Source organism: Corvus cornix, chromosome 3, assembly GCF_000738735.6.
Source record: "Corvus cornix cornix isolate S_Up_H32 chromosome 3, ASM73873v5, whole genome shotgun sequence".
Taxonomy (NCBI): domain Eukaryota; kingdom Metazoa; phylum Chordata; class Aves; order Passeriformes; family Corvidae; genus Corvus; species Corvus cornix.
Window position 1 is genome coordinate 9,161,101 of NC_047056.1, and position 15,230 is coordinate 9,176,330.

Consider the following 15,230-nt stretch of genomic DNA (forward strand, 5'->3'; position numbering starts at 1 on the left):
GATTCCCCTGCAGCCTGTGGTGCAGACCATGGTGAGGCAGCTGTGTCCCTGCAGCCCATGGATATCCATGGGGATGCAGAGATCCACCCACAGCCTTTGGAAGACTCCATGCTGGAGTAAGGGAAGGACTCCTCTCCCTCAGCATCAGCAGGAACAAGTGTGATGAGCTGACCATCACCTCATTCCCATCTCTCTGCACTGCTGGGGAAGAGGTAGAGCTGGGAAGAAGTGGGGGAAAAGAAGGTGGTTTTAAGCTCTCGTTTTACTTCTCATTATGCTGCTCTGATTTTGTTAGTAATAAATTCAATCCATATCTCTAATTCGAGACAGTATTTGCTGAGTGTGGTGGGTTTGGGTTTCTTGGTGAATTTCTTCCCATTGATATCAGGGAGACACTGGTAGGGAGAGGGGGCGACTTTCCAGGTGAATAGACAGCTACTAAGACATAAAGGAAGGTGGCTATTAGCTCTGGCATTCCAATGAAGTCTTTCGGGGTTTTGCCTGCGGGATGGGCTCTCTCTCCCGAATTTCTTCAGGAATTGCGGCGTAGTGCCCTGAGAGGTGTTGGGGCTAACCCGAGACTTGGCTGGGGGATGGCGGCTGACTTCTTTGCTTTTCCGCTCTGCGCTCGAAGAGGGCGGCGGCGTGTGTTCCAGAGGCCGTGTGCCTGCTCCCGGGATATCGCTACGCTGTAGCTCGCTGCCCGGGGCTGCCGGCTTTCGCCCTTTCTGCCCTCTGCTGCGAAGGGTGTGAGTCTGCCCCGGGACATCGCTATCTTGTGACTCGCTGCTGGTGGTGGTACAGACACCAGCTGCTGCCCTTGAGTTTTACAAAAAGAGCAATCTCCCGTCCTCCCCTCGCCCGACCCCCCCACCTGAGGAAGTTTCTGGGCTCCTGTCGGAGCGCCCCTGAGGCCAGGGGGAGCCACTGCAGCCCCTCTGCCCCGCCTGAGCCACCTGTGCCCCCTGCCGGCTGTGGTCATAGCTACACAAAAAGGGGAAATTGCTTAACGGGGGGCAAAAGTCTGTTCTTGTTTCGCTGTTCGTGGTTCTGTCTTGTTATATATATATACACACACATATACATTTGCTAGTAAAGAACTGTTATTCCTTTCCCTCCAGTTTTGCCTGGAAGCCCCATAATTTCAAAGTTACAATAATTTGGGTGGAGGCGTTGTCTTCCCATTCCAGGAAGGTTCCCACCCTCCTCAGCAGACATTTGTCTTTTAAACCAAGATAGTGAGTGATCTCTCTCCGTCCTTATCTTAACTCATGAAACCTTTCTTACATTTCCTTTCCCCTGTCCAGCCGTGGAGGGGAGTGAGACAGCGGCTTTAGTGGGTGTCTAGCATCTGGCCAGGGTCAACCCACTACACCAACAAAAAGAGAAGTGCTGGCAGGGAACATTTCAATACATCCTAAAATCAGCTTGTGGGAGGAGTGGAACAAAATATATCCTGGAGAAAAAACAAGTCAAATTTGGATGTGTTGTGTCCTCTGCATTGTGATTTACAAATACCAACTAGGCAGGTATCAGGTCTAACATGTAAATGTGGGAGAGGGTCAGACTGAATTTGTGCTTGACTGGTGTGTGTCTGGCGTGTGTCTGGGTACCCATGTCGGTAAAACAGTCATAAAGAATATTGGCAGCGTTTGACTGGAAAGGGACTGCTTGAAAATGTCAGATTACCAGATCTTAAGGGCAGACCTTTAGGGCCATCTAGATTATCTTCTTACATGAGAAGGATTTCCTAATTATTTTTGCTTCAAGTCCAAGAGTATTAAATAATACTAAGTAACTGCTAAAGCAAAAAACCAGTATGTAATCTGTCACACATACCTTGGTGAAATAGCCATGAAGTTTAAAAGGTTTAGAATAAACAAGCGTAAAAGCATACTTTTCTTCTTCATAAACATTTTTCAGTTTTGTGCTCAGAGAAGCTTTTTACTGTAAGAAGGCAGTTTCTGATCTGCTCTTGGTTATATATATATTGGGGGAAACATGTACTGGCCACCTTCTCTACAGACCCAGCCTGTCCCAAGCCTGTACTGTGTCCTGGGGCTTCTTTCCTGTGGGAGGACTTTGTGTTTGTTCTTACTGAATTTCACAAAGTCCCTATGTGCCCTTTCCTCCGGCTTGTCTGTGTCCCTTTGAATGGCATCCCCAAGCAGCGGGTGTATCAATAGATCCCTCAGTCTGGTGTCATTGCAAACTTGCTGAGAGTGCTCTCCATCCTCTCTTCCTGGTCACTGATAAGGATGTGAACCAGCACACGCTGGACTCTGGGTAGAGTATGACCCAATAACCACTTCCTTCTGAGCAGGGTCATCCAGCTAGTGTTGTACAATGTAGTTGTCCTTGTAGTTCAAATATAATTTCTGGGATGCAGCATATGATTAGTGATGCCATGTAAAAACTGAACAGGGAAACAGTTAAAATGTAATAAAAGGAAAGAATACTTTTTTGTGTCCTTTTTTTTTTTCAGAAGGCTGTGCAGATTCTCCATTGCATTTAAATATTTTTGATTCACTTTTCCTAAACTGAGGAAAAGAAATATATTCCCAATGTATTATACAAAAGAATATAATACTCATCAGCTGCTAAAGAAAAAAACTTGTGATACACACAACGTATGTAATATTTAAAATCACTGTCACTGATAATCTCGCTTTCTGTCATTCAAAAGTTATAAAGCTGCTCTCTGAGTAGGGATCAAATGCGTAAATGATATTCAAGTTTCAGGAGTCTGTAACTCTGATTGTCACTGTGATTTACAAAGAGGAGGGTATAAGCATTCACAGCAACCTAAATAGTATTTTCTTTTTCTCTTTGTTATAATCAAATACCCACCTTTAGATTCAAAAAATCTAATAATGACTAATGGGCAATGATCTTCTGGATTAGCTGCAGAGCATTCAATATCTCTTTGAGTAGTGATTACTATCTTTTTGGGGGGGATATCAATTTAAAGGTCAAGTGCTTTCATAAAAAAAAGGTGATTATCCAGTATTTCATATGTTGAACAAAAGCTTAGCAAGATTCATTGTGTGTCAGTTGCTTTTGTGTATAGCATATATGCAGTGAAATGGATTGCTTAATTATCTAGCTACCTGGCTGCAGGGAAGGGATGTGACCATGAATAGAACCTGTCAAATAGATACTTTGCTTTGCTTGTGATATTTAATCAATTACTATAATGATTTCAGGCTATATGTTGGCTTTTTAAAAATAGGCAAAAATTTAAATTACTTTCATGCCAACAGCCAGGGATTTGGTTATAAATGGGTGATTTTATTGGGAATGGAATGTGGAATGAAGATGAAAAGGAGAAAGGAACAAAACAGGGCTAAACTTGTGACTGGTCTCCTTTTCTTTCCTTTCAATTCTCATACTGTTCTTTTACAAGCTGTAAAAGTATTCCGTGACATGATAAAAAAAGCTAGGGCTATATTTAGAACAATTCTGAGCAAGTGAACTTGAAGCTGTTTTATACACTCTTTTTTTCTTTTTTTTAAAAAAGTAATTATTGGGTTTTTTTCCTGATGGATTTTTATTGGTTAATTTTGTAGGTTAATAGAATCGGAGGTATCTTAAATATATTCAAACAAAATATGCAGAAAAAAAATCACATTTTTACTTTTTTCAGCTGTTTTCCCCCTCTTGTAAGACAGTTTTCGAACAGCTGAATAAATTCTCATTTGTAATTAGGGATTACCTCCTTAGTTTGTAAACTTTTTTTCTGTTTCTGGATTTTGTTTTTGGATCACATCCTTTTTTTCTACTGACGTGCTTATATTTCCCAAATAATTAATGTGTGTTTGATCTACTGTATTTCAAGAAACACTGCTGGGTCTTTGTGGGGCTCTGTTGGTCAATTTACGTGGCATTGTTACCTCTCCCTTAGGAGGACAGCAGCTTTTAAAATTGAGTAGTAATAATTGATACCCAGAAAATATACTGGGAGTACCTTTGCTGTTCTTCAAGTAAAATATTATATGTGGAAAAAAGGTCTTTGTGTAAAGTCCAGCTACTGTTTGGACTTTTGTACAAACAGAGATCAACATTGAAGAGTATAAGGTATACACCTGAGTGATGACATGCTAGGAAAAATTTTATCAAATGTTTTTGATAAATTGTTTTTTTTTTTTAAGGAAAATGTCTCTAAAAATATAAATTCTAAAAAAAAAAAAATCCTATTGCTGTAGAAGGTATCCAATAAATACTTCAAACATCTCAAATAGGCTGAGAGTTGTAAGGCTTTTCTCATTTATACAGACTCACTGAGGATAAGCTGTTTTATCTGCAGAGGGGGAGAGAAAGGAGACTAGGGGTTTTATAACATGACAGATTCAGATTAATAAAAAACAACAACAAAAAAACCCCAACAAGTTTTCATTAGTGTTATTGTATATTAGCCTCACTCCATGCATGAAAGTTTTTTTTTAATTATATGAGAGATGAGTACCAAGACAGTTAGGATAATTCACTTGATGTACACTGCCCAAATCCTGTGTTTGGTTTTGTGTCCCTGCAGAGTGTTAATGCCTAGTGCCTAGGTGAACATCCAGCTTTTAAACAATAGACATTAGCTATTCTTGAGCTTTGTTGCTTTCTTTTTGTTTAAAGGTTTTCCTCATGGCTACACACATGGTAATTCTTTAACTTCAAGTGTCCTTCTGAGGTGACCAACTAAAATATTAGCAAAATAAATGTTTTATGAGAAAATGTTGGCAGAAACCCCAGCAGAAACAGGTGGTATTGGGTTATTTCAATACAATGTAATGATGCAGCCAGGTTTCCATCTGGACAGCATGTGGTTGTGTCTACTTAGAGAGTATCAAAGAGTGTGAGTATGCACTGGGGATAATGGTGGGGCACAAAAGTGTAGCTGGATGGCTACTTTGCAAAATAATAGTCAGGGTTCTAGGTCCTCTGGGTTAAATACTTTTACTGTCAGAATCTGAATTTCTTCATAAAATATTGAAGATGAAGCAAACCTCTGACATGCAATACTGAGCCGTGTAATTATAAGGCAGTTCCTGGAAGCCAAGTATTGTTCACATTGTAGCTAGGCGTTTATTATAAAAGAGTTCATTACCCTTGGAAGCTAAGTCATATTTCAAAACAGTCCCTGAAACAGAGGCAGTTTCAGCAAGCTTTACTGTATGAGGAAAAAAGCCCCAAGTAAGTTGATCAGGACATAATTAGGAAACAGGAGAGGAATCAGTGGATACACGATTGCCAAGGACCAGAAAAACATCTGGAGTAATTGTCTCCATCTTCACTGACTTCACTGTAGGCATGCTGAATTGCACTGGGTAAGGCATTTTTAAAACTAGAGGTGGTTTTCCTTTGGACTGGCAGATGCTCTCACAAACCACAGGGCTTTGCTCAGATATACCACAGACCATCTTCACACCTGTGTGCTCTCTGTACAGAGGCAGGAGAAATCTGGTTACAAACCCTGGCAAAGGCTTAAGTGGGGACAGGATTTAGTCTGTTGCATTATGGGGGGATTTGGAAGATACTCTTGTAAAATATCGTTTTGTGGGCAGGGGTGCAAGGAGGAAGTTTGTGGGCTACAAGGAGGAGCCACAAGCTCAAACTCCCTTGGGGCTGTCAGCAGGAGCAGAGTTGACACAGAGCTGTTTCCATTACTTGGAAGTGAGGAGCAGTGTATCAACTTGTGGGAAGTGTATTCCACACAGGAACAGTGTATCCCATGGGAAACGGGGCTATTAATGAACACACAGGGCCTGATTCTTTACTGTCTTTGTATTTTGTGCACATTTAGTCCTTGTGTACAGTAGCAATCAGCTTGATAGCATTTGACACCCTGTGTCAATTGATCAGCACAAGTGTAAATCATGGAAGAAGGGCTGATTAAGACCAGGTCTTAGGCTGCCATGAATCACATAGCCTTGTGGGCTTCTCTGATGATTGAGTGATACACACCAGCTGAGGAACTGGCACAGGCACTTTTTCACTACCGATACATCACTCCCATAGATGTATGTGTTAACAATCCCCATGTCTCTTTTTCCCTTGCTCCTGGACTACCTGTTTACACTGGAAAGAGTTCTTTCTGCCAGGGTGAAGAACCACCGAAAATTTAGGGTGTTGGCCAGCAGCACTTGGCAGCTAAAGATCAACATGCTGCTGCCATTAATCGGTAGTACCACACAGAGGTGCCAAAAGCTGTGGAAAATATGAGATGACATCCAGCAACTGATGAATGTGATGATTACAAGATCAGCAAGTATTTAACAGTAATGGGTATTGGATAGTTTTTGGAAGGAACAACCCTTTCCTTTCCATTCAGCTGATATTAAAAAAACCAAAAACATGCAGCTGACACTGGCTAATGAGGCTTTGTGCCAAATATAGATCCTTTCCCCCTTTCCTGAATGAATCCAGCCTCTGGTTCATAATGCCTATACTGAGAGGAAATGTAATTAGAGCAGGTACGAAGGGCCAGACATCCAAGACCATCCAGACTGCTTAGAAAAATGAGGATATTCTCCTACAAGTGGCATTCTATTTAAAGTGATGTTATCTTACTTATACCAGTGCTGTAGCTTTCAGTTTCAAGTTGCACATATACTCAAGTGCTTTGCTGGACCAGGAAGCTGGATGCTTTTCCAGCAGCTCCAGTGACTTGAGAAAAACCTTGTGATGGTGCAACTTCATTTTATTGTTCAGTCTCACCATGTTTGCGGTGCTTCCTGTGGGAACCATGCCTCGGCATGTTGTGTGTCATTTCCATTCACTTTGCCCTTTGAGGTCCATGGAGGAACAGCACTGTTCAAATTAATTTTTACAAGTGTTGGATTGTGACCTTCTTTCAATTGAAATCTTTCCAGCAGACTGAAAGGATTGATGGATTACCAGTTTCCTCCGAGATCAGATCTGTGGCTATTCAGGCCATGGGTTTGTGTGGCTTCTTCCCTTCCTTGCTGAAAATAAAGCCATGAGTAGAGACAAGACTAACTTTCTGCGATCTGCAACTTGTTCCTCCCCTTGCCACAAGACTAGAGTTGCTGGGGCAGCAGACAGTTTTTCCAGAGTCAGTTAAGCAAGCTGGAGATGGTTCTTCAATCTCCATAGAAGCCTCAAATGAATGGCTTGTGACAGCCAAGAGGCTGTAGGTAACAGAGATTGTGGATGTCAATGCACGTGACAGTTCATCTACATCCTGATTGCGATGCTGATTTAATAGGTCTGGTTCAAAGCTTATTGGCTGCATGGCCTGATTTGAATTACCAAGGATAACAAGAACTAAGATATGCCTGATATGAGCATGACAAAGAAGTAATGGGAAAAAAAATGTGGCGGAGCATATGACCAGCTACCATCTGTACTTGTAAATCCCTGTTCATCTCCTGTCTCCAACAGGTTCCTGGAACAGCCCTTTGCCGCTCACCTTTGTACCTAAAACCAGCCTGTGACCACAGGTACATTAAAAATATAGTATTGCATGCTGAGAGTTTAAGAGTCCTAAGAAAGTAAGAGGAAATTTGGTATATTCACTCCTCCTCAGAGATTTTTTAAATTCAGATAATCCTGTCTGGAGACAGAACATGGTCACTTCAGATCTGGAAACAACCAAGAAAGTTTGGTGGTACCTCCTTTGAGGAGGCTGTCAGCTGACAGTGAGCAAGTGCCTGGTGTTTCAAGGAGGAGGAGAAAGGGAGAAATCAATAATTCTCTGGTGGAGCCTTAGCTGTAAAACCAGTCCTAATTTTTGGCCTATTTTCTCTCCCCCCTCCCCACCCCCCCCATCTATATTAACAAGGAGAGTAACTCCTTTGGGTGCTGAGTCAGGCTGACCAAAGTCATTACCCTCCACTTGTGAGGAAAGAGCACATGGTCTCAGCGCACTTCCAGATGTGGGGGCGATTTAGTTGTGAAACACACATCAGGTAAGGGAGATTAAGAAACTGTTGGGTGACACAAGAGGGAATGATCTAGTAGCGATGCCATAGTTTCTGCTAGCCCAGCATTTTCTCTGTGCTGTGGGATGGGAAGCCTGAAGGTGTTAGTGGAAAAGACCATGGTTCCCATTCCTCTTGATGCTGGCTCTTGTTGCTGCCTATTCTGAGCTTCCCTTTCCCCTCCCCAAGACGCTTGCCTCTGCCATGTGCTCTGAGCTCCTTTGTTCTAAGCATGGGCAAAACCAAATGTAACTCAAACTCTTCAGCAGTGTCTGATTGGCCGCTCACCCCGGGTCCGCCCCCAGTCCTCCCCTTTCCCCTCCTCTCAATAAAAGAGACTATCAAGGGAGGCCCCTCCCTCTTTTGGCTCTGCTATCCTTTCTGCAAGATCTCTTGTCATCTGTTTCTTTTGTAAGCTTCTAACTGCAGGAAATTGAGCGAGCAGGGAGCTATATTTCTCCCTCTTTGCTTCTGCTAGAGGTATTTGCTTTGCAGCTGATACAGGTACCGATTTTAGAGCTACTAAAGTGCTAGATTGCCCGTGCTACCTCTCTGGGTTGCTCCAGGCTTTCTAAGGTATTGAGCTACTAGCGCTAGCCGGTAAAAAGCTGAAAAAATACCTCCTCAGGCTCTTGCAATGGAGCTAGTGTATGCTAATTTCCTTGACCCTTTTGGTTGATGGGCACAGTGCATCTCCTTAGCATGTCCAAGATTTCCACTTGAAGTCTGCATGTGGCTTTGAATCAAGGAATAGTTGGAAGGGACCCTAAATATAATCTCATTCCAATCCTGCTGCCATGGGCAGGGCACCTTCCACTAGACCAGATGGCTCAGAGCACCATCCAGCCTACCCTAAAATGCGTCCAGGGATGGGGCATCCATCCACAGTTCCTCTGGACGACCTGTTCCACTGCCCCACTACCCTCACAGGGAAGAATTTCTGCCTGCAGTAAACCTGCCCTCTTTCAATATAAAGCCATTCCACCTTGTCTTGTCAATCCATGCCGTTGTAAAAGTCCCTCTCCAGCTCTCTTGTAGCCTTTTAAGTAATGGAACAGCTGCTATAAGCTCTCCCAGGAGACTTCTCCAGGACGAGGAGCCTCATTTCTCTCAATCTGTCTCAGTAAGAGAAGTGCTCCATGCCTCTGATCATCTTGGTGGCCTACTCTGGACTTGCCTCAGCAGGCCCATGTCCTTCTTAGGTTGGAACCCCAAACCTGGATGCAGCACTGCAGGTGGGGTCTCACCAGAGTGTAGCAGAGAGAATCCTCTCATTCACCTGCTGCCCACACTGTTTTGGATGCAGCCCAGGATGAAGATGGCTCTCTGGGCTGTGGGTGCACATGGCCAGCGGATGTTACTTCTCGTTCACCAACACCCCAAATTCCTTCTCCTCAAGGCTGCTATCAATCCATTCTATGCCCAGCTGCTCTTTGTGCTTGGGATTGCTCTGGCCCAGGTGTGGGACCTTACACTTGGCCTTCCTGAGGTTTACACAGGCTGACTCTCCAGGCTGTCCAGGTCCCTCTGGATGTCATCCTGTCCCTCCAGCATTGGACCACACCCCACAGCGTGGTGCCATTGGCAAACTTGCTGTGGGTCCATGGCACTGACAATACCAACCATGGAGGAATGCCTTTTGTCACTGTTGTTCACCTGGACATCAAGTCATTGACCACAACTGCCTGAGTGTGACCATCCAGAGAGATCCTTGGTTAAAGATATTTAAGAATAGACCCATTGGCTCATGGTGACAAACCCCACCTCTCCCCAGAAACATGTCAGATACAGGACAGTCTTTTCCTTATCCAAAGAGGCAACAACTTCACAGCTGCCTTTGAATTTGAAGCCTCTCTGCTCCTGTTTTGACAAATATAAATGACCTGCTATTTGCTGAATTGAGGTTGTGCCGGTGTCTGCCACCACGGTTCATAGGTCTGCATCTCAAAGGACCTTTGGTTCATTTTGGGTCTATCCAGAGTGGAGAAAGTCTGTGCAGCTGAACTTGTTCCAAAGCAGTTCATCAACCCGTAATGTTTTCAAGAAAGTTTTATTTTGCCACTATGTCTACTAAAGAGTTTAAGGCTGTCCTGGCAGAGGATCAAACCCTGTGTTATTTGGTACTGTACTGACTTCATAAGGATTTGCAGGATGGACTCAATTAAGTCTAAAAAATTAGGAAGGTGTGTCTTTCTGGTCTTTACATTAAATGCATACTGTTTCTCAAGTATTCTGGAATTGAACATATGCCACGTTTTGAAACCAGTATATTTGAAGGTCCACAAAGAAATGTACTATGCTACGTATAACATATCTCCTGGAAACAATCTAAAGTATATTTATATTTTCTTCTGCTGTGAGAGATGTTAGTAATGCTTCCAGTAAAAGAGCATATAAAGGTGAATCCTAAAAGTCAGGGTAAAGAGTTGTAGGATATTATTATTTATCATTGAGTAACATTGCAAAACTCTCCATCTTCATTTCATTGGAACCCTGGCTGAGTGTTGAAAGACATAATAAAAACAATCAGTATATTCTCATTTTTCTGTGTGAAAAGATGAAGTCATGGCATATGGTCAGCTCACCAGTGCTGTTAATAATAAACCACAGCTAATTAAGTGCTGATTTATTCCTCTACGTAAGTGAAACAAATTGCTTTAACGGCTTTTGCTGAGGACCATCTAGTCAGATGGATTATGTATAGGAAGTTCAAACTAAAAATTATTAGAGATCATATTTCAGTGTGGTGGAGGTTTATGGTAGGAACAATTAAAAACCTAACAGAATGTGTCCTGTGTTCTCTTTGATGGAAAATCAGATATTAATCTGGGGAAAAGTCTAATTCTCAACACAGCTGCTCCCCTTGCTCTATTGCACCAGATTTAAGCTGGATAAAAATGGAAACATTTTTTAAAACTTGATCATAGCTTATAATGGCAATAATCACCTTGAAATTGGTTGTTACTACAGTTAATGAACAGAGTATTAGAGCATAAAACACCCTCGGATTCCCTCGGGCTATTAGCTTACCTGCTGGTGGTTAACTGCTGGTTGGATAGTATCTTAATTTGGTGACTCTCTTTCAAAGACATGGAGTAGATCCTGGGAAGCTGTGGGATGGGGTGCTTCATTGGAGTAATGGCAGAAAGAGAGTGGGACCTTGGACAGGCAATCTCCAGTGCAAGAATCCTCTTTCCCCATATCTGTAGTCCAGTTCCTTTAGACCATCATTATCCATGCAAGTGAAAGCCATGCTGCTGGTTGTGAGCTCCCACCACAATTTTCCCAGGGAAGTTTTTTCCCGAAAATGAGGCAGGGCAACCTGTTGCAGGGTGTTGGAGGTCTCACACAGGCAACCCCTGGGACTCTTTGCAAGTAGAAGATTGGCTTGGCTGATTGGGATGGAGAGAAGCCTTTCCTTTTCAGAAATGCATTCTGGGATTTTGCACTCCTGCTGGTAGCAGTACCATACAGTTGCAAAAAAGATAGGAATTGTTCAGTTTATTGCACTGAGCTTTGCATAATCTATGTTCCTTTTTCTTGCATTGCTCACATAGTTCCTTACAAAATCCTGTCTGATCTGGAGATAACTGCTTTAGTTTAGATGCTCATTGCTTTCTGAGATGTTAAGTGGTAAGGGGCTAATAAAATTATATCGCTGGAATTGCCTCTGCTAACCTAAAGATTCAGTTTTGCCTACTGGAGTTTTCTGGTGTTCATAAATTTATGGTTTACTAGTGAAAGTTTTGGTACCTTTGGAAAACTTGATGTCACAAAGCATTTATGGCTAACTCGGTGTCTTGATCCCAGGAGTCTGAAGTAATAAGAGCAAATTTCACTATTACACATGCTATATTTAGGGGTGTTTTTTCTCAGCAGTGTTAGGGCCCTTGTTCCTAGAGAAATAGCTCTTTACCAGAGCTAAGCTGAAACTTGTGGCAGCGAATTTTTTCCCATGACTTGTGATGTGTCCAAAACATGAAAAATGCATATGGAAACAAGTGAGTAATTTTGGGCAAATTTCTGAGTGTTTGATGGAAAAGGTTAAAACGAAACATTTTTTTGTGACTAATACCTGGCTTATAGCACTAGAGAGGTTTGTTGTGAAGACCACCACAAGCTTTTTATGGGGCTTAAAAGCAGTTTATATCATGCCACAACTTCAAATATAATTATGCTAGCTCAGAAAATGCTTCACAGATGTAAAATTGCATGTGTCAGCCTATAGTTTCAATATCTTAGGTGCAAGAAGAACAGGCTGCTTCAGCAAGGCGTTTCAGCTCCGTACTCTGAAGGCTGACTCATTTCCAGGATGCAAATACTCTGTGGTCTGTCATGACCTTTTAAACTTCCTAATCAAATTGAAGAGAGGCAACTTGCTGAATATAATCTCTGTAGAGTGGAAGCTTTTTTAATTTTTTTATTTTTTTACAATATTCTGGCATTGGTTTATGTAACTTCGTTTTCCATCATGGTGTCAACCATTATTTTCTCCTCCTTTGTGGGCCATGCTCTCCTGCAGCAACTGGTAACTCACACTGACCTGTGAAGCAGGCTCTGGCAGAGATGGAAGGGTGGACCCTATGGCCTGGAGGAGCTGTGGGGTTGCCCAGCCTACCAGAGAAGCTGTGGGGCTTGGCCCTATGGAACACAGCTTGGAAAAAAGCTATGGCAGCAACAGGCTGCTTGCTGCAGTGGAGAGCTGGGAGCAGGACAGGAGCTGGGCAGTGGCTGCCCTACCAGGGTGAAGCCCCATGGCAGTCCCTGAGCAGGACCATGGGGCAGTAGTGAGGAACCAGTGAACACCGGTGACAGAGAGATGGGGCATAAGGATGAGGCGTGGCCAGGGTGAGAGGAGCAGGCTGGCCAACCATTAGGGGCAAGGGCAAGGTGGTTGGGTAGTCCCAGCTGAGGCCCACCAGGGCAATGAAGGCTCGTTAGTGCCCTCACGAGCCTGACAGCACCATATGGGTTTTCCTTGATCTCACTTGCCTCTTGGTGGAGTTTACTTTGTATTAAAAGAAACCTGCACTGGGGAAGGGAATTACTTTTGTGAATGCATTGAAGGTAGTGTATAGGAGAACTTGTTTCTTGGCTAGGCTCTAGGCAGTATTTAACTTTTGATATTATAATATTGTCATTAAATAGTATGATTTGAGCAAAGTGAGAATAATATTTCTATCTGTAGGTGTTTTGCCATGATATATTGTGTCAGTGGAGAAATGAGGTACAGACTGCAATTTCCATGGGAGAAAGCAGGACTGAGACTTTCTACCTCCTCTCCAGATGTTCTTTCTGGACCACAGAATAAACTATGAGTCTCAATCTTCTTTATCTCTGACTTTCATTTTATTAATACAAGTATCTGTGTCAAGTGAAATGGTGTAGGCTTATTTGAAGTCTGGGTTTTGTTGGCCCAATAAGATAAAACCTAAACTCATGCAAATTTGGTTCAGCATGAACTGAAGGGTTTTTTCTTTTTTTCTTAGTTTTAAGTCAGCTGCCAAATTGAAAAGAAATTATTCACACGGTGCTACCTGACAGTTTGTTGGAGAAATAGTCTTCTGAAAAACGTTTTGTAAAAGATCTGTGGTTTGCTTTGTGGAAGACAAAATGTTTCATTCAGAATCGAATGAAAACTCTAGAAGAATTGCAGTAATTTAATATGTTTTATCCTAAATCCTGTAACATTTCCTCCGTAGTTACATCTACTCACACTACCTAATGAGCTCCCTGTGCTGATCAAAATTCCCAGACACAAATGCCATTGAAAGTATAATGATGTTGTTAAAATGTAAACAGCATTTTCTGTTTCTGTATTATGAACTACCTGAAACTTTTCAGCTAAATGGTTTATTTGGTTTCTACTGAGTTGTACTTAAAGTGCTGCACTTTGCTGTTGTAGGAAATCAAATGTGTTCTACTTACCACAAGTAAGATGTGGGGAGAGAGTAAGGCTTTTTTTTTGTTTGTTTTTGGTTTTTTTTGTTGTTTTTGTTTGGTTTGGTTTTCTGTTTGTTTAAAGCCCTAGTTGTTAATATTGAACACAACTATTGTAGTTAAAACCCTAAGAGACCTACATCCAGCAGCCAAAGCACAGAAGAAAAAGCTCTTCTCTGATTGAGGACACTTGCCAAAGTTACATCAAAACCAAAGTGAACTTGTGTCTAAGCCAGCTGATCTTTCTGATTATTGTATTTTGGCCCAGAGAACAAAAACAATAGCACCAAGCACCAGCAGAAAAAGGCACATATGGAAAATATATTTTCAGGGTTGAATATACTTCCAGTTTGAATTTTGAGTAAGAGCTCCTTTTGAGAATGGCTGTTACTTCACTAGGGCTGCAACCAAAGTATACTTTGGTGTGAACGAGGCTAGTGGACCTTGCTTCCAGTTAGCCTTCAGGTAAACTTGATTTTGGTATAGTGCCCTGTGGAGGGCTGTGAGCCCTTAGCACAAGAGCCCTGTGCACTCCCTTAGAGGAGAGAGGCCTAAGGGCCAAAAGACTCTCCCCAGAGATAAGCAACCTTCCTCAGATCATGGTGACAAAGTGAACCATCCCCAGCATGCCTTGTTTCTATATGGTAATAGCCTGTACCCAGCTGGCTAATTGGTTTCTACCCCACCCCCTGCCTTTCCCATAAAAGGCCCCTGTCTCTGCCCTTGGTGAGGGAGTTTTTGGTTTTTTCTTTGTAGGGGCTGCTGGACAATAAAAGCTGCCTCTGTGGAATAGCTGAATGAGGCTCCTGTCTCTCTGTCCCCAAGTTTGCCTTGGGTGATTTCATAAGAGCTGGAGTTGAGAAGTAGCTGAGAAGTTGCTACACTTGCTGAAATCCCCTGCTGCCCAGGGAGGCCTGCCATTGCCCCTGGAAGAGTTGTCCTTTGCAGGATGCTCTCTCTAGGAAGGTTGCAGCACACTGGTGCTGACCAGCATCGGACCCCCTGCAATAGTGCCCCAAACCTTAAGGTAAATACCACAGAGAGATTTTTCTGGTAGTGTTGAAAACCCCAGAAATATCTTTGTTTCTTATAACAGTTAAGAAAATTATTTGCAGTGTAGCAGTTGTTACACCTCCTCATCACCACAAGTGATAATGAACTGGCATTTTACTGCTTAGGTGTTTCCTATACTAATAGTCTGCAAGGAGGTATTTTCCTGAAAAATTACTGAAACCTAGAGAGAGAAAAAACCCAAACTGGGCAACTGTATTTCTTTTAAATTTTTTTCAGCACTGTAAAGGTGTTGTCCTTAGTCACTTTATTAAGGAAGCAGCTTTCTGGGAAGAACTGGTAGCA